This window comes from Nerophis ophidion, linkage group LG13 (genome assembly GCF_033978795.1).
Source record: "Nerophis ophidion isolate RoL-2023_Sa linkage group LG13, RoL_Noph_v1.0, whole genome shotgun sequence".
Taxonomy (NCBI): Eukaryota; Metazoa; Chordata; class Actinopteri; order Syngnathiformes; family Syngnathidae; genus Nerophis; species Nerophis ophidion.
The window spans coordinates 44,358,877-44,380,107 of NC_084623.1; the positions used below are offsets into that span (position 1 = coordinate 44,358,877).

A 21,231-nucleotide genomic window follows, 5' to 3' on the forward strand; every position below is an offset into this window, starting at 1 on the left:
AGTCATAATGAGCTGGGATACACTACAGCATCCCCGCTACCCCAAAAGGGACAAGCGGTAGGGAATAGATGACACCTTTATTATCGGGTGTGCACTATGTTCCGAAAAAAACAACAACAACTGTACATTAGGGCTCTCTGGGCACCACACGATTCGATTTGATTATTGGGTGTAACGATTTGATTTAGAATCGATTCTTGATTCATAATGATTCTCGATTCAAAATCAATACTCTTTTAATAACATTGGGTGCCAGTTCTATGATTAACTACCGTCATCCATAAAATAGATAAACAGCTCTGATACATTTTTATATTATATAAAAAAAACAAAAAACGGGTTTTGTTAATTAAATTCTACCCAAATATTTAATAAAGTCAAATACAAATAAGGCAACAAGAGAAGTATCCAACATGTCTCTTTTCTAAAGTACAGTAAGTCTTTCCATTTGACTAGTTGGACAGGACATATTAAAAAAAAAAAGATGTATATATTTTATTCATTTATTGTTTGTTTAATAACTGTTTTAAATCAACTGTTGATTTTTTAGATTGATTAAAAATCATTATATATAAAAATTGCAATTCAGTCGAAATTTCATTTTTTTGACACACTAGTGTACATGGTTTTAATTTGCCAATGCGTTTTTAAGTCAGTCATACATTTTCCATTTGCTGGATGGGATGCTCGCCCAGCAGGCACAAGACATTAAAAAAAAAAACGTGTTGAAATAGATCCAGACGTTGAGCAACTCAAACCTAACGTTGAAACAACATGCTTCTTGACAACGTTCGATGAATGTCGGGTTCTGATGTTGATTCGACCATTGGATTGTGTTAATTTTCCGACCAATATTCAACAACACAAACAGAACGTTGAAACAACATGCTTTTTGATGACATTTACTCACCGTCACCTTGTGACTTTGATTTGACCTTTGAAATTTGGTCATTTCTCAACCAAAAACGTGGCTCCAACGTTTAACATCCTTGTACAAATACAACTATTTTGCAACGTTGTTTAATCCTTGTGTGATGTTTGGGTCTGTGGGACCTGTTTTGATGTTTTATTAAAAGAAAACTGATACAATTCATTATTTTTTCAAACTGAGACTCACTGGCTTTGGCTCATTTTCTGTGAAGAACATATATCAGAATACATATTTAATGACTACACACCATACACCCCCCCTACACATTTCTATTACATATAAGATGTCCGGGTCCACTGGACCTGGAGCTAATAGAAGTGTGGAAATTAATGTTCTGTGTACCACACACACACACAACAGCCCTAGACAGGGTGAAGACAGAGTGTAGGTACACAGAACATCAGACAGTCAAATGTGCGAGAAAATGAGAGCAGATAATGTTGATGAACAATGTTGCAACCTTGTGTGGGAACCGCAGGTGCAAAAAACACAAAAGAAAAATCCCTGTGGGATGCAAAACCTGGCAGAGAAATTTTCCGTGCAACGTTCATATTGCTGTTACTCAGCCAGCGTTTGTTGGTCTGATGTACCCGTTGCATTTTGTGGTTTTTAATGCCTCACAAACAAACACTTATGTTAAGATACTGAACAGATGTTTATTGGGATAAGATAAAGGAGGAGGACAGAGTGTAGGTACACAGAACATCAGAGGGTCAAATGTGCGAGAAAATGAGAGCAGATAATGTTGACAAACAATGTTACATCCTTCTGTGGGAACCGCAGGTGCAGAAAACACAAAAGAAGAATCCCTGTGGGATGCAGAAACGGGCAGAGAGATGTTCCGTGCAACGTTCATATTGCTGTTAGTCAATGATTGTGGGTCTGATGGACCCGTTGCATTTTGTGGCTATTTAATGCCTCACAATCAAACACTTTTATGTTAAAATACTGAACAGATGTTTATTGGGATAAGATAAAGGATGAGGACAGAGTGTAGGTACACAGAACATTAGAGGGTCAAATGTGCGAGAAAATGAGAGCAGACAATGTTGACAAACAACGTTGCAAACGCAGGTGCAGAAAACACAAAAGAAGAATCCCTGTGGGATGCAGAACCTGGCAGAGAAATTTTCTGTGCAACGTTCATATTGTTGTTCATCAGTCAGCGTTTGTGCATTTTTTGGCTTTTAATTCCTCACAATCAAACCCATTTTTTTGTTAAAATACTGAACAGATGTTTATTGGGATAAGGTAAACATCTGTTCAGCATTTTAATGTAAAGTGTTTGATTATGAGGCATTAAAAGCCGCACAATTCAAGGGGTCCATCAGACCCACAAACAACAATATGAACATTACCCAAGGGTTAAAAAAAAAAAGAAAACATGTATGTATAATCATCGTTGCATCAATGCCTTGTGCCTGCTGGGCACTTCGACTTCAGCTCAGTAGAAGAAGATACAAGTGACGACTATAAGAGGAGCATTTGATAAACTATGTTGTTATGTGTTTGAAGCAGCAATAGCAGGTGAACTCCTAGAGCGGAGCTGCAGAGGGAAAGTGGTTGTATTCTCGGGCTGCAGACACACATAGCTAGAAAGGCCCAGACAGTTATTACGAACTGTACTCCATTTTCTGACAGCATCCAAAGTAGAGTCTGATGGATGATCTATCAGTCGAAGTATTGGTGCCACCTCCAGACGGCCGGTGCACAACACTGTAACTGGATTCTGTCAGCTTTGGTGCGAAAGTACTGAGTCACTCTATCTGTCAGTAAATGAGGATGCCGCGACAACGCTGGCGAGACAAATGTGTGGGTCGTGGAAATTAGAAGGTGTGTGTAGCATTTGGGAACGGAGCGCAGATTTGTGTGTTTCATCGGAGGTAATGCATTGGATGGAATTAGGAGAATAGGATGAAGGATTGTGGGAAAGGAAATGAGAACCACAGCAAAAAAAAATGTGAAAGGTGAGGCGGGGAATGAAAGATTGGACAGATCCAATCAGAGGACAGAAAAACGCAAGAAGATGCATTTGTTGCATTGATTGCAGCGATAAATCACACACGATGACAGAGCTGATCACAGTGCTCATGAACTGGCTCTGGCTGACAATGTTAGCCAGCCTCCGAATTCTCACTCCGCATGTGAAGCATCTTTTTTTTTCGGTGGTCTGTGTTTTGACAAATTGGCTCAATTTTGTTTTCTGGATAAACAAATCAATTGTCTTTCAAGTATGCGAATGCGGTCGGTACCCTCTCGGAAAATGGTTTTCTGATCGCTCTCCTGCCAGGTCGTGGAAGCGCGAGCATGCATAAAAATCAGGGATGTCACAGGCTTCTCGCTTTATCTCGTGCGATTAATTACTAAACATTACTGCAATTATCATGCATATTAACACACTTTTGTTGTGACCGCACATGCTCCTTTGTTCCAACCGCGGGTGGCTACCTGAAAAATGGAGCAGGTTGGTACTCAACAGTACCAATTGTCGATACTATTGTGTTTTGATGAATATGAATTGTTTTTGATACTTAAATATCATTTGAATATGATAAATGCTTACATTCTGTTTTATTATTACTTTTCTGAGTCTCAATGACATGTGCAAGTCCAGGATTTTAAACGACCATAGGGTAGGGTTGTCCCGATACCAATATAAATGTATTTCTGTAACGGCTGAGTGGCATAGCGATGCCGGGTTTGTTCCTCCAGGCACGAAGGCACACAAAAGGGAAAACAAATCATTAGCGTGAGAGCTAGAATAAAAACAAAGGCGTAGCGTGTAGGGTAGCGAGAATATTCATACAGAAGTCAGTCTTCACTGTTGCTCGAAGTCAAATTAGGAACCCAGGCAGAACTAACGAAAGGGGCGAACTTAAATAAGGAAAGTGATTAGTAAAACAGGTCTGCAGGGACCGTGAGTAGCAGGTGAAAACAATATGAAACCATGGTGACAGACTAAACAGGAACTAAGGAGGGAATTTTCAAATTTACTGTGTGTCGGTTTTAAAAAGGCTGCCCCTCTGGTCAACATATGAAATAACGAGTGTGTGTAAATATTTGAAGTACTCCCGCTCTGGCCAAAATTATCATATTTGTTTTAAACGACTGCGTGGATTCCCTTTGGGGACTCCGGCTTCCTCCAACCTCCAGAGACATGCACCTGGGGATAGGTTGAATGGCAACACTAAATTGGCCCTTATGTGTTTTTGGAAGTCTCCAGAAGGTAACAAATACAAGAATGTGTGAGTGCGTCTGCGTGTGCATGTGTGTGTGTGTGTGTGTGTTGTTCTTCTCCCGCTTCTGTTTTCTTGGTGTTTTGGTGATTTAAATTTCCGGTTTCCCAAGTTTGCTTACAAAATGCATGAGAAAGAATTGAAATAAATCATAATGATACTGAGGGGTATGGACGGATACCGTTACAATTTGAACCAATACAGTATCAATTACCGGTACCCAGGAATCAATACCGGTACTTAATGGCACCAATTTTTGGGTCTTGTGTGTGTGAGTCCACATTGTGTTCTTTAACCATTGTTGGGCTGTGAGCACCCTCTCGAGCGCCGCCAATAAAATATTGTTTTTTTAAGCTGTGGTCCTATGTTCCACAGTGTTACTTAGTTGCACTAAACTTTTCCACCACTTGTGGCAGTAATGACCATATCCAGAGGTGTGGACTCGAGTCACATGACTTGGACTCAAGTCAGACTCGAGTCATGAATTTGATAACTTTAGACTCGACTTGACAAAATGTAAAAAGACTTGCAACTCGACTTAGACTTCAACATCAATGACTTGTGACTTGACTTGGACTTGAGCCTTTTGACTTGACATGACTTGCTACTTTCCCCAAAACCCAACGATTAAAAAGTTATTCAGGAGCTCTCCGTATCTGTCCGTGTCTGTCGGCGTGTGTGCGATGACAGCCTGTGCGCTACCTGTCAGAACAACAGCCAATCAAATAAGAACCACGTTATTTTCGTCACAATCGAATTGCATGAAAACCAACGAAGAAGAGCTCTCATACAACACGCCAATGAGGAAAAATTATGCCAAAAATTGTTTCGTTCGGGTATTAAAACTACGACTTTGTCAACAAAAAACGAATTCCAGTATGCTAAGCATGCGGTTCGTTCGAAGATTACAGACAGAGACGCAACAACTTCCAACTTCGTTCGACATTTGAAGTTGCACAAAGAAGGGTAAGTTTTTAATGTAGGTTAACATTTATTGGCTGAGTAACGTAACTTTTATTTGCTGTTTAGTTAAATCAGTGAGGCTGTAAACTCACTGCTAACGTTATGAAAATAAACATCTTATAAGGGTACGCAGCATCGAACGCTGCTGGTGCTGACGTGACGGGGCCGCCATCTTGGAGTGGTGATCCCCTGCACTCAGTGCAATTCATTTGGCAGGAGCAATGAACTGTCAGCGCATTTTATTCATTTTACCTCACTGAATACCACTGATATTCACGGGCTTTTTTTTTTCATACGTCTAACTATGATAAAAGACACATTTTTTGGCATGTTCATTGTTTGCTTAACAGTAGTGGAATATTCTTATATGCTATAAGTGAGCAGACGTCCAAGATCAAAACTGGGAATAATAATCCCAAAAAGGGGGAAAAAACGGTCAGCTATTTTTAAGGTGAAGGAACAATATGATTAGGTTGTATATACATGCATATATCCTACATAATGTATAAATACATAAGATATCTATATATCTTATAGACTGTATTTCTGTTGCTGCAACAGCAGAGAGTTTATTCTGTCTTGACACTTTGTATTAATATTTTGTATTACATTCTTCCCTTAAATTATCATGTTTACAGTGATTGTTTTATATGTATTTTTCATGTATGTTGCTTCGGATAAAAGCATCTGCAAAATACTTAAACATAAACATATATAAACACCTGAAAGTCTTTATATCAGCTAAAACCACCAATCTGTTTCACTGGATTCAGAATAAAGGCAAATTCTGTCTTACCCAACAATGTTGGTATTTGAATATTGTTACTTGAAGACTTATTCCTGGTCACAATTATACTGTTAAGAAAGTATTGTCTTATACTTTGCCTAAAATGAGAATGCATCATAATCAGTGGCGGCTGGTGAATTTTGTTTTAGGTGGGGCTGAAAGTTTGTAAACCAAATACCTGCAGGGGCGTCATCCTCCCCCAGAAGATTTCTTTGTGATTTTCACATACAAATTGAAGATCTTTGTTCCTTCTCAACTCTGTGGTAATATTATTTTCACAAAATACAACCATGTTAATTTTCAATCTTACTTGTGAAAAGTAATCCCCCAATTCCTATTTTCAACAGTCCGCTCATTAAAGCAGGAAAACGCTAAACACCAGCCCAGCATCTTTGTTTGCTACCTGTCAACTGTCAGTTTAGGCTGCTTGCCGGCTCCTCATCGCCACTTTAAGATGGCGGCCAAATTGCTCACGTCACAGCAGCCAATGCTGCGTCTTCTTATAATATGTCTATGGTTATAACGTCATTGCAAACACAACAATCTGTTGCGTCCACTGCAGTTCGCTACTTTATTCGTACTTTTTGTCAAGTGATTTTTTTTTTAAGCAGGGTTCCATGAGGTACCTACACATAATGTTACGTTAGTCAATGTATCACACACGGTAACGTAATGTTATACGGTGGTCAGTAGCACCACATATTTTAGCCACCTACAAAAAGACAAACAGTCAAATAAAGGTCAGTTAAAATGTATACTATATTAAGAATATGTGTACATATTCCATAGGGCCGTGAAATCTAAAAACTACAACTCTGTTCCTTGTTATTTTCATGTAGTTATGTTTTTTATGTGTACGCAGACATCAACACACATACAGTATGAGATGAGATCAATGAGATAAGGTAAGAACAGGATAGAAACTGCTATGGAACTAGTTACAATGCAAAATGCCATGGAAATACAATGTTAACACCTTTGTGCAAATAAGTACAGTTGCACTTGTTTTTTTCAAATGTGTTCATTCTGTAAAGGAATGAGTTAAATGTTTAAAATAACTGGTTAATAGTGCTATCATGAAGTGCAATGTCAGCACAATTTTTTTTTAAATAATAAATACATACACCGTTTTAAAAGCATACACAATCTGTGTAAATATATTAGTCTGTGGTTAAAAGGACTTGAAATGACTCGAAACTCAAAATGCAGGACTTGGGACTTGACTTGAGACTTTTCAGTCTTGACTTTGGACTTCACTCGGGACTTGCCTGTCTTGACTTGGGACTCGAGGGCAAAGACTTGAGACTTACTTGTGACTTGCAAAACAATGACTTGGTCCCATTTCCTTCTCTTTGTTGGATATGGTCCAGATCCAACAAAGAGAAGGAAATATGAAACATTTAAGTCCCATTTGAAAAAATAATGTACACACCTTACCTATTAAATAGGCCCCTTTTTATATAAGTTGATCTGCCGTCTCTCGTTTTTGCTCCACCCCCCTCTCTTGCGTGGTGAGGTTTTCAGGTGGCCACAGAGAAGTTTCTATGTATACATACATACATACACACACATATATACACACACACACATATATATATATATATATATATATATATATATATATATATATATATATATAATTCAAGGCAGGGGCATACTATATGCCCTGCGGCAATTAATGGAAATTCGGTATATATATATATATATATATATATATATATATATATATATATATATATATATATATATATATATATATATATATATATATATATATATATGTATGTTTGTGTGTGTATGTGTTGTGTTCACACACATATGTATAAGTTATAGATGTGTGTGTATACATATTGTTACTTTACATGTCGCCGGCTTTTGGCCACTGGCCAATTGTTTTTAACCCGATGCGGCCCCCAAGTCAAAATGATTTTATGTGCACATTTGCTTGCTTGTTGGTCATTTAAGACTTTTAAACTGCCTATAATGTAGCATAATCAACACAATAATACAATCACATAGGACACTTAAATGCAATGTCTCTCAATTTGGGTCCAACTGAAAGCCTCCCCTTAATAAAAACAACAATAACAGGTCTGAGTAATTCTGTTCTAACCCTAGGAAGCAGCATGCAGTCTGCACGTAGGTGGTTCTGAGAGCACTGAACATATTTCTTCAGTATTTATATAAGGATAACATGAAGGAAACCCAGGGATTGATTTAAAGATGAAAGTTCACCCGCGGTCTGGTTTCTTCATGTACAGAAAGACAAAATCCACCATAATCCTTGGCGTTTTAAATTTCAACTCCTTAAGTAGACTTTTGAGAGGAGGTTACCGTCTGGAGCACTGATGGCTGTGATATCACCAGAGAAGAAAGAACTTTCTTTTTACTGAGTTTTTTTAGTTGATAAAAAATATTGTCGTATCCTCCGGAGAGACAAAGTGCTGTGTACCAAAAACACATATTCACTACACTGCAAAATTTAGCTAAGATCAAAAGACTAGATTTTTGGCAGAAAATAAACTACTAAAACTTGGAACTAACTGCATGGACATATGGTTTTAATTGATAAGACATCCTAAATTAGGATCTGTATATCTAGAAACGAGCAGAACTTTAAAACTAAAAATAAGTATTTTTTTCTCAAAACAAGCAATGTTCAACTTGCAATTCCTAAACTAAGTCTGCTCGAACCTTTGTACACTCTCAAAACAAGATTTTTCAAGTGGGGAAAACCAAAAAAGAAGAACGCGATAAGGCAGAAGCCAAAGGTCTCAATTTACCGGTCGATCTACGTCCCTATCCTCACCTATGGTCATGAGCTACGGGTTATGATCGAAAGGACAAGATCACGGGTACAAGCGCCCAAAATGAGGAGGCGTTATGGCAGACCTGGGCAAATTAAGGCCCGGGGGCCACATGCGGGCCCGTTGAGCTTTTCAATCTGGCCGGCCGGACATTCCCAAATATTTTTTTTAGATCTTTAAGATGGAAAGTGTAGCTGCCATTATGATTCGCAGTGATGTTTTCTACCGACCGTAAGTTTTGAACTATACAAAGTTTTTCAATGGTTGGAATCTGTGCTTATGGATGATACACTAGTTAATATGGTCATCCAATTAGTTACCATGGTAATTTAAGTCACAGCAGCTCAGACGAGGCACCAAGCTGTGTGGGTGGGGAGCGTTTCCACAGACGCGGAAGGAGATATTCACAACAATATTCGAAAGCTTAGTGATGTATCAGATATATCAATCAATCAATCAATCAATGTTTATTTATATAGCCCCAAATCACAAATGTCTCAAAGGACTGCACAAATCATTACGACTACAACATCCTCGGAAGAACCCACAAAAGGGCAAGGAAAACTCACACTCAGATTCTCGGTGAGCTTATTTTGTACCTTTCACATTCATATTTCACTATTTTTTGCATTTTTGTTGCGTTTCACTTGATTGTAAAATGTGTCGATCGAAAGTGGGTGTGACATTCATATTTTGTCAATATTCAGCGTTTTATCCTTCATAGAAAAATGTAAAATCCCAATATGTTTTTTAAGGCGGTCTGTCAGAACGTTTTTAGCATTCAATCGGACATTATTGTGAGGTTTTGTATTAGTGTTCATAAAAATAGATATACCGGCCCCCAGACACCCCCCCCCCCCCGAGTCAAAATAATTGGCAGAGGCCTGTGTTAAGGGCACGTCCGACCGGCCAAGTGCCTAAGGAGAGGGAAGTCTCGGCTTCTTTGCTTACGCTGAAGCCCCTCGCGACAACGGATAATGTCGTATCCTCCGGATATAAATGGGTTGTACTTGTATAGCGCTTTTCTACCTTCAAGGTACTCAAAGCGCTTTTGACACTACTTCCACATTTACCCATTCACACACACATTCACACACTGATGGAGGGAGCTGCCATGCAAGGCGCCAACCAGCACCCATCAGGAGCAAGGGTGAAGTGTCTTGCTCAGGACACAACGGACGTGACGAGGTTGGTACTAGGTGGGATTTGAACCAGGGACCCTCGGGTTGCGCACGGCCACTCTTCCACTGCGCCACGCCGTCCCAAATATATCAAATAAAAAAACTTTTTCTCCTCTATGCTAACACCACAGCCATCAATGCCTCAGACCGTAACCTCCACTCTCAAACAGAGCTGGGCAAATTAAGACCCAGGGGCCACATGCCGTTAAGCTTTTCAATCCGGGCCACCGGACATTCCCAAACATTTTTTTATTTATTTTTAAGACAGAAACTGTTGCTGCCATTATGATGTTCTTTGATGTTTTTAAATGACCGTAAGTCTTGAACTATACAAAGTGTTTCAATGGTTGGAATCTGTGCTTTTGCAGGATATATTAGTTACTATGGTAATCTAATTAGTTACTATGGTAATCTAATTAGTCACTATGGTAATCTAATTAGTTACTATGGCAATCTAAGTCACAGCAGCTCAGACGAGGCACCAAGCAGTGTGGGTGGGGAGCGTTTCCACAGAATGTTTCCAGAGCAGCCAGCCTGAAATGTGGGTGTCAGGGACAGACGCGGAAGGAGATTTTTACATCAAAGTTCTAAAGCCTAGTGATAAATCAGTTGTATCAGATTGTCGGTGTTGTTGTTTTTTTACCCTTTGTGTTCATATTTCGCTGTTTGCTGGATTTTTTTTGCGTTTCGCCTGATTGTAAAATATGTAGATCGAGAGGATGTGTGACCTTCATATATTGTCAATATTCAGTGTTTTATCGTTCATAGTTAATATTGTAAATCCCACATTCTTTATTTTCATGTACATTTTGGGTGTCTCATTCAGTAAAACATTTTTTAATTCCATTCCGTTTTTTAAGGCGGTCTGTAATGACGTTTTTAGCATCCGATCAAATATTATTGTTTTCCTAAAAATAGATATACCAGCCCTCAGACACATTTTTTTCGCTAAATTTGGCCCCCGACTGTCAAAATAATTGCCCAGGCTTGCTCTAGAACAGGAGTCACCAGGTTGCCCGTAAGGACCAGACGAGTCGCCCGCTGGGCTGTTCTAAAAATAGCTCAAATAGCAGCACTTACCAGTGAGCTGCCTCTATTTTTTAAATTGTATTTATTTACTAGCAAGCTGGTCTCGCTTTGCTCGACATTTTTAATTCTAAGAGAGACAAAACTCAAATAGACCTTGAAAATCCAAGAAAATTTTTTAAAGACTTGGTCTTCACTTGTTTAAATAAATTCATTAATTTTTTTACTTTGCTTCTTATAACTTTCAGAAAGACACTTTTGAGAGAAAAAATACAACCTTAAAAATGATTTTAAAATATTGAAACACAAATACCTTTTTATCTTTTAAATTCCTTCCTCTTCTTTCCTGACAATTTAAATCAATGTACGAGTAAATGTATTGTTTTATTGTAAAGAATAATAAATACATTTCAGATTAATTCTTCATTTTAGCTTCTGTTTTTTCGACAAAGAATATTTGTGAAATATTTCTTCAAAAATATTACAATTAAAATTCAAAAAAAATATTCTGGCAAATCTAGATCTGTAGAATCAAATGTAAATCTTATTTCAAAGTCTTTTGAGTTTCTGTTAAAAGTTTTGTTCTGGAAAATCTAGAAGAAATAATGATTTGTCTTTGTTAGAAATATAGCTTGGTCCAATTTGTTATAAATTCTAACAAAGTGCAGATTGGATTTTAACCTCTTTAAAACATGTTATCAAAAATATATATTCATTGTGAGGAATCAGTAAGATGATCAGTGTCTCCACAAATATGAATATCATTAATTATTAATGATAACAGAATTAAATGTAAATTGAGCAAATTGGCTCTTTCTGGGAATTTATTTAAGTGTGTATCAAACTGGTAGCCCTTCGCATTAATCAGTACCCAAGAAGTATAGCTCTTGGTTTCAAAAGGTTGGTGAGCCCTGCTCTAGAGTCTACTCTTATCCAAAGATATTTGAATGGATAACCTAAATATCCTATTTGAATCTGTATTTTCTTAATTTTAACATTTTTGAATGAGAATAGAGAGAACATCTTTATAAAATAATTATTCTTGCTAAAATCAAATTAATCAAAAACTAAAAATATATATAGCCTTTAAAACTAGGGACATTTCTAGAAATCTTGGTAAGTGGCAAATCAATTGCAGTGTCTGTATGTAGGACGGTGGTTCTCAAGAAGATAAACAAACAAATGCGGCCCTAAAAGTGTATATGTTTCTTTTACTTTTAATTCATAGCTGTATTCAGAATGTACTTTGTTTTCTTTGATGTTGTAAGAGGGATGTCTACTATGGCTATGAGTTGTTTTTTTCCCTTGGCCTCAGTCTGGACCCCCTCTCCAGCGGCCCAGGCTTAGACCGATTTTTTAATTTTATTTTATTTTATATTTTATTTTAATATTTTACTTTTTTCTTCCATTCCCCCCCCCCACTTGTTTACCTGTATCTCACCTTTTTGTATGGGGCGCCGGAAGTTGGCAGACCCGTCAGCGATGCTGTTCTGTCGCCCTGTAATGTTTGTCTGATCTTGAATGGGATTGTGCTGAAAATTTAAATTTCCCATCGGGGATTAATAAAGTATGTCTGATTCGGATTCTGAAAATTGTGTTTTTGCTTAATTATAAAATATGTTGATCGAGAGGGTGTGTGACGTTCATATGTTGACAATATTCAGTGTTTTATCGTTCATAGTTAATATTGTAAATCCCACCTTCTTTATTGTCATGTACATTCTGAGTGTCTCATTCAGTAAAAAAAAATTAAATTCCATTCCGTTTTTTAAGGGAGTCTGTCATAACATTTTTAACATTATTTTGAGGTTTTGTATTAGTGTTCCTAAAAATAGATATCCCGGCCCCCAGTCAAAATAATTGCCCAGGCCTGCTCTAGAGTCTACTCTTATCCAAAGATGCAAAATGGAAATATTTATTTTAATCTGTATTTTCTTAATTTCAACATGTTTAAACGAGAATAGAAAAAAAATATTAATAAAATAATTATTTTTGCTAAAATCAGGTTTAGTCAATGACTAAAAATCGGTAAGGACCCTTAAAACTAGGGACATTTCTAGAAATATTGGTAATAGGCAAATCATTTGCAGTGTCTTTATGTAGGACGCTGGTTCTCAAGAAGATGAACAAAAAAGTGCGCACCTAAAATTGCGTTTTCGTTTGATTGTAAAATATGTTGATCGAGCGGATGTGTGACGTTCATATGTTGTCAATATTCAGTGTTTTATGGGTCATAGTTAATATTGTAAATCCCACATTCTTTATTTTCATGTACATTCTGAGTGTCTCGTTCAGTAAAAAAAATAAAATTCCATTCCAATTTTTAAGGCGGTCTGTCATAACGTTTTTAGCATTCAATCAGACATTATTGTGAGGTCTTGTATTAGTGTTCCTAAAAATAGATATCCCGGCCCTCAGTCAAAATAATTGCCTAGGCCTCCTCTAGAGTCTACTTTTATCCAAAGATGCAAAATGGAAATATTTATTTGAATCTGTATTTTCTTAATTTCAACATGTTTAAACAAGAATAGAAAAAAATTATAATAATTATTCATGCTAAAATCAGGTTTAGTCAATGACTAAAAATAGGTAAAGCCCTTAAAACTAGGGATATTTCTAGAAATCTTGGTAAGTGGCAAATCAATTGCAGTGTCTATAGGACGCTGGTTCTCAAGAAGATAAACAAGTGCGGACCTAAAATTGCGTTTTCGTTTGATTGTAAAATATGTTGATCGAGCGGATGTGTGACGTTCATATGTTGTCAATATTCAGTGTTTTATCGTTCATAGTTAATATTGTAAATCCCACATTATTTTCATGTACATTCTGGGTGTCTCATTCAGTAAAAAATGTTTTCTCCTATCGTTTTTAGCATTCAATCAGACATTATTGTGAGGTCTTGTATTAGTGTTCCTAAAAATAGATATCCCGGCCCTCAGTCAAAATAATTGCCCAGACCTGCTCTAGAGTCTACTCTTATCCAAAGATGCAAAATAGAAATATTTATTTTAATCTGTATTTTCTTAATTTCAACATGTTTAAACGAGAATATAAAAAAACAATAATAATTATTCATGCTAAAATCAGGTTTAGTCAATGACTAAAAATAGGTAAAGCCCTCAAAACTAGGGATATTTCTAGAAATCTTGGTAAGTGGCAAAACAATTGCAGTGTCTACAGGACGTTCTCAAGAAGATAAACAAACAAGTGCGGACCTAAAATTGCGTTTTCGTTTGATTGTAAAATATGTTGATCAAGCGGATGTGTGACGTTCATATGTTGTCAATATTCAGTGTTTTATCGTTCATAGTTAATATTGTAAATTCCACCTTCTTTATTGTCATGTACATTCGGAGTGTCTCATTCAGTAAAAAAAAATAAAATTCTATTCCGTTTTTTAAGGGAGTCTGTCATAACATTTTTAACATTATTGTGAGGTTTTGTATTAGTGTTCCTAAAAATAGATATCCCGGCCCCCAGTCAAAATAATTGCCCAGGCCTGCTCTAGAGTCTACTCTTATCCAAAGATGAAAAATGGAAATATTTATTTTAATCTGTATTTTCTTAATTTCAACATGTTTAAACGAGAATAGAAAAAAAATATTAATAAAATAATTATTCTTGCTAAAATCAGGTTTAGTCAATGACTAAAAATCGGTAAGGACCCTTAAAACTAGGGATATTTCTAGAGATATTGGTAATAGGCAAATCATTTGCAGTGTCTTTATGTAGGACGCTGGTTCTCAAGAAGACAAACAAACAAGTGCGGACCTAAAATTGCGTTTTCGTTTGATTGTAAAATATGTTGATCGAGCGGATGTGTGACGTTCATATGTTGTCCATATTCAGTGTTTTATCGTTCATAGTTAATATTGTAAATCCCACATTCTTTATTTTCATGTACATTCCGAGTGTCTCGTTCAGTAAAAAAAATGAAATTCCATCCCGTTTTTTAAGGCGGTTTGTCATACCGTTTTTAACATTATTGTGAGGTTTTGTATTAGTGTTCCTAAAAATAGATACCCCGGCCCCCTGTCAAAATAATTGCCCAGACCTGCTCTAGAGTCTACTCTTATCCAAAGATGGAAAATAGAAATATCTTATTTGAATCTGTATTTTATTAATTTTAACATTTTTAAACGAGAAAAGAAAAAAAATCTTAATAAAATAATTATTCATGTTAAAATCAGGTTTAGTCAATGACTAAAAATTGGTAAGGACCCTTAAAACTAGGGACATTTCTAGAAATATTGGTAATAGGCAAATCATTTGCAGTGTCTTTATGTAGGACGCTGGTTCTCAAGAAGATAAACAAACAAGTGCGGACCTAAAATTGCGTTTTCGTTTGATTGTAAAATATGTTGATCGAGCGGATGTGTGACGTTCATATGTTGTCCATATTCAGTGTTTTATCGTTCATAGTTAATATTGTAAATCCCACATTCTTTATTTTCATGTACATTCCGAGTGTCTCGTTCAGTAAAAAAAATGAAATTCCATCCCGTTTTTTAAGGCGGTTTGTCATACCGTTTTTAACATTATTGTGAGGTTTTGTATTAGTGTTCCTAAAAATAGATACCCCGGCCCCCTGTCAAAATAATTGCCCAGACCTGCTCTAGAGTCTACTCTTATCCAAAGATGGAAAATAGAAATATCTTATTTGAATCTGTATTTTATTAATTTTAACATTTTTAAACGAGAAAAGAAAAAAAATCTTAATAAAATAATTATTCATGTTAAAATCAGGTTTAGTCAATGACTAAAAATTGGTAAGGACCCTTAAAACTAGGGACATTTCTAGAAATATTGGTAATAGGCAAATCATTTGCAGTGTCTTTATGTAGGACGCTGGTTCTCAAGAAGATAAACAAGTGCGGACCTAAAATTGCGTTTTCGTTTGATTTTAAAATATGTTGATCGAGCGGATGTGTGATGTTCATATGTTGTCAATATTCAGTGTTTTATCGTTCATAGTTAATATTGTAAATCCCACATTCTTTATTTTCATGTACATTCCGAGTGTCTCTTTCAGTAAAAAAAAAAATACAATTCCATTCCGTTTTTTAAGGCGGTTTGTCATAACGTTTTTAACATTATTGTGAGGTTTTGTATTAGTGTTCCTAAAAATAGATATCCTGGCCCCCAGTCAAAATAATTGCCCAGACCTGCTCTAGAGTCTACTCTTATCCAAAGATGGAAAATATAAATATCTTATTTGAATCTGTATTTTATTAATTTTAAAATTTTTAAACGAGAATAGAAAAAAAATCTTAATAAAATAATTATTCATGCTAAAATCAGGTTTAGTCAATGACTAAAAATCGGTAAGGACCCTTAAAACTAGGGACATTTCTAGAAATATTGGTAATAGGCAAATCATTTGCAGTGTCTTTATGTAGGACGCTGGTTCTCAAGAAGATAAACAAGTGCGGACCTAAAATTGCGTTTTCGTTTGATTGTAAAATATGTTGATCGAGCGGATGTGTGATGTTCATATGTTGTCAATATTCAGTGTTTTATCGTTCATAGTTAATATTGTAAATCCCACATTCTTTATTTTCATGTACATTGAGTGTCTCGTTCAGTAAAAAAAATAAAATCCCATTCCAATTTTTAAGGGGGTCTGTCATAACGTTTTTAGCATTCAATCAGACATTATTGTGAGGTCTTGTATTAGTGTTCCTAAAAATAGATATCCCGGCCCCCTGTCAAAATAATTGCCCAGACCTGCTCTAGAGTCTACTCTTATCCAAAGATGGAAAATAGAAATACCTTATTTGAATCTGTATTTTATTAATTTTAACATTTTTAAACGATAATAGAAAAAAAATCTTAAGAAAATAATTATTCATGTTAAAATCAAGTTTAGTCAATGACTAAAAATAGGTATGACCCTTAATACTGGGGACATTTCTAGAAATATTGGTAAAAGGCAAATAATTTGCAGTGTCTATATGTAGGACTCTGGTTCTCAAGAAGATAAACAACTGCGGCCCTAAAAATTAACCAAGGGATCACCCCGTTTTTAAAACAGAAAACAATTATGATTTCTGCATCAGATGTATCATCATACTCAGTGGCTTTGTGGTTAGAGTGTCCGCCCTGAAATCGGTAGGTTGTGAGTTCAAACACCGGTTGAGTCAGACCAAAGACTATAAAAACGGGACCCATTACCTCCCTGCTTGAAACCCAGCATTAAAGGTTGGAATTGGGGGTTAAATCACCAAAATGATTCCCGGGCGCGGGGATCGCTGCTGCTCACTGCTCCCCTCCCCTCCCAGGGGGTGATCAACGGTGATGGGTCAAATGCAGAGGATAATTTCACCACACCTAGTATGTGTTACTATCATTGGTACTAACTTAAATCACATATCTACTCATATGCCTGCTGATTCGATATTGATCACACTTATTTTGCAAAGACGATAGGTAAACTTGGTTTGTGACAAAGTACACACCGAACAGAAAAGAACAATTACTCCCCCAAAAAAGGCAGTTGGGTTTAAGCTCGGCTTCGCCAGAGCGACACCGCCGTCTCTTCCCTGACGTGTGCACACAAAGACCCAATCAGGAGAGGCATATCCCTTCGGTGATACAAGGATTTACTTCCGATAGCAGCGAGTGTGATATGCAGACCCACACAAAGAAATGTATTCTGAATCAGAACGACGTATCAAAAGCTTATATGGAAGGTCACAGATAATTCACACTTGACAAACGTAATTCTTAACAAGTCCAAAATATATATATATATATATACATATTTTCAGTAGCACTAGTACAGAGGTGTCAAAGTCGTTTTCACTGAGGGGCCACATCGCAGTTATGTTTGGCCCCAGAGGGCCGCATCTAACAGTGTATAAAACTATCCATCCATCCATTTCTACCGCTTGTCCCTTTCGGGGTCGCGGGGGGTGCCGGAGCCTATCCCAGCTGCATTGGGCCGGAAGGCGGTGTACACCCTGGACAAGTCGCCAGCTAGTGAATACTATTATTACACAATTTCTTAGTGCATTTTATTAGTAGATATTTTTTTAAAACTAAAATGTAAAAATAATATGGTAAGTTGCAATAATTTCACCTCCAAATTTAATGTATATTACTGTAAATGTGTCCAGGGTGTACACTGTCTTCTGCTCGAATGCATCTGAGATAGGCTCCAGCCCCCCCCCCCCCAGACCCCAAAATGGACAAGCGGTAGAAAATGGATGGATGGATGGATGGATGGATGGAAAAACAGTACTACTGTTTTTATGGTAAAAAAAAAAAAAAAAGCACCCAGGTGCCAGAATTTGTGTATTTTTTTTTTTTTTTACTGTAAAGAAAAACCCCCCCACTAATTTTACAGTAACATTTTGCCACCTGAGTTGGCAGTTTGGTATTTGTTTTTAACCGCAGATCCACAACTGTAGATAATTTGGTGTATTACTGTAAATGCCAAAACGGCACCCCTGTTTATTACAGTAAAAAAAAAAAAAAAGGACAGTTTTTTTGCAGTTAGAGAAAAATGCTGTAGAAACCAGAGTAAATGTCGCAAATGTCAGGCTTTCCCCTGACAGTTTGTTTGTGTTTTAGTTTTTTTTCCTGCATTTGTCTTGGTTTCCTCTGTGTTTAGTTCCTGTCAGCGCTCTTATTTTGTCTGTTTCCTGTTTTTTTTCCCGTGCGCTGTTTTCCCTCAGTTGCGGCTGATGGGCACCTGGCCACACCTGATGTCAATCAGCCCGCTTCTATTTGAGCCTGTTTTTGTGCTCAAGTCAGTGGCTGGGCTATTGTCATTTTGACTTGTCTTGTCAATGTCACTTCTTGTTGTTGCTACCTGTCGTGTCGTATCAGGTCGTGTCTATATTTCGTTAGATGTTTTTAGCTTACTGTTTTTGTTCCCTGCTTCCAAGTTTGTTTTGCACTACACATTACGACTTCTGTTTTCCTGCTCGCTACCCGCTAGCTTCCACGCTAGACCATTTTTGTTTTTGCTTACTTCCATGCTAAGCTCCTTTTATTTTATAGCTCCCATGCTAGCTCCCTTAGTTTGTTATCCGCCTTGTGCGCGCTTTTTGTTCGGTTTTGCTCTTGTATTTCAATGAAATCAGGTTTTCTCACTCCATGCCTGCCTCCATCTCTGCATCTTGGGGTTCGTCACCAACTAACCCTGACATCAAATTTACCATGAAATCCTTTGCTACTCTTACTTTGCACAAATTAATGGATAATTGCTTTAAAATCACTATTATTAGTATTTATTTCTATTTCCGAAATAGTTTGAATGTTTGATCATATATTTTAGCATAATTAGACAATATTTAAGTTAAGTTAAGTTCACCATGAATTGAATAACGTGGACTTAAACAAGTTGAAAAACTTATTGGGGTGTTACCATTTAGTGGTCAATTGTACGGAATATGTACTGTACTGTGCAATCTACTAATAAAAGTTTCAATCAACATAATTTGCGATGACATGGAGTACATATTTTTTTCTCCCAAAATAGAAAGAAAGAATACATTTAGTAAGAAAAGTTAAAGTACTTTTTTTATAAATATTATTTCCAGGGTTCCAAGGGCCAAATAAAATGAAGCAATGGGCCACATATGGCCCCCAGGACTTGAGTTTGACACCTGTGTTCTAGTACACTGCAAAAAGTCAGTGTTCAAAAACAAGAAAAAAAAATACAAAGATAAGACTTATTTTACTTGAACTAAGCACAATTATCTGCCAATAGAACAAGAAAATTTGGCTTGTCAAGACATTCCAAAACAAGTAAAATTAGTTAACCTCAATGAACCCAAAATACCTTAAAATAGGTATATTCTCACTAATAACAAGTGCACTTTTCTCGGTAGAAAAAAAATCCGAGACTTTTTTGCCCAATATGTTGAAAAATATTCTTAAATTAAGCTCCTGTAGAACTTTGTAGTGTCTGGCCTGGTTTTGTAGGCTGTCAGTACTTTCAGACCCCACACTGCAAAAAGTCAGTGTTCAAAAACGAGAAAAAAAAATACAAAAATGAGGGGTATTTTACTTGAACTAAGCAAAATTATCTGCCAATAGAACAAGAAAATTTGGCTTGTCAAGACTTTCCAAAACAAGTCAAATTAGCTAACCTCAATAAACCCCAAAATACCTTCAAATAAGTATATTCTCTTTCGTTTGGGCCTCCCAGGTCTGTCCGGCATCCTCCCCCACCATCGCAGCCAACTCACCACTTTGTAGTTGTGTCATCGGATTTGCGGCCTCATGTTTTGGACACTCGGGTGAAGAGAGGGGCGGAGCTTTCTACCGATCACCACCTGGTGGTGAGTTGGCTGCGAAGGTGGGGGAGGATGCCGGACAGACCTGGGAGGCCCAAACGCATTGTGAGGGTCTGCTGGGAACGTCTGGCAGAGTCTCCTGTCAGACAAAGTTTCAATTCCCACCTCCGGAAGAACTTTGAACATGTCACAAGGGAGGTGCTGGACATTGAGTCCGAGTGGACCATGTTCCGCACCTCTATTGTCGAGGCGGCAGATCGGAGCTCTGGCCGCAAGGTAGTTGGTGCCTGTCGGGGCGGCAATCCCAAAACCCCTTGGTGGACACCAGCGGTGAGGGATGCCGTCAAGCTGAAGAAGGAGTCCTATCGGGTCCTTTTGGCTCATAGGACTCCGGAGGCAGTGGACAGGTACCGACAGGCCAAGCGGTGTGCAGCTTCAGCGGTCGCGGAGGCAAAAACTCGGACATGGGAAGAGTTCGGGGAAGCCATGGAAAACGACTTCCGGACGGCTTCGAAGCAATTCTGGACCACCGTCCGCCGCCTCAGGAAGGGGAAGCAGTGCACTATCAACACCGTGTATGGTGCGGATGGTGTTCTGCTGACCTCGACTGCGGATGTTGTGGATAGGTGGAAGGAATACTTCGAAGACCTCCTCAATCCCACCAACACGTCTTCCTATGAGGAAGCAGTGCCTGGGGAATCTGTGGTGGACTCTCCTATTTCTGGGGCTGAGGTCGCTGAGGTAGTTAAAAAGCTCCTCGGCGGCAAGGCCCCAGGGGTGGACGAGATCCGCCCGGAGTTCCTTAAGGCTCTGGATGCTGTGGGGCTGTCTTGGTTGACAAGGCTTTGCAGCATCGCGTGGACATCGGGGGCGGTACCTCTGGATTGGCAGACCGGGGTGGTGGTTCCTCTCTTTAAGAAGGGGGACCGGAGGGTGTGTTCCAACTATCGTGGGATCACACTCCTCAGCCTTCCCGGTAAGGTTTATTCAGGTGTACTGGAGAGGAGGCTACGTCGGATAGTCGAACCTCGGATTCAGGAGGAACAGTGTGG

At 37.8% G+C, this 21,231-nt stretch overlaps 1 protein-coding gene across 8 annotated transcripts in view; it reads right to left on the reverse strand.

Moving 5' to 3' along the window:
- LOC133564596 (rap1 GTPase-activating protein 2-like) overlaps window positions 1-21,231 on the reverse strand; it is a 314,916-nt gene that overhangs the window by 201,056 nt on the left and 92,629 nt on the right. The gene's annotated exons all lie outside the window — the stretch shown is intronic.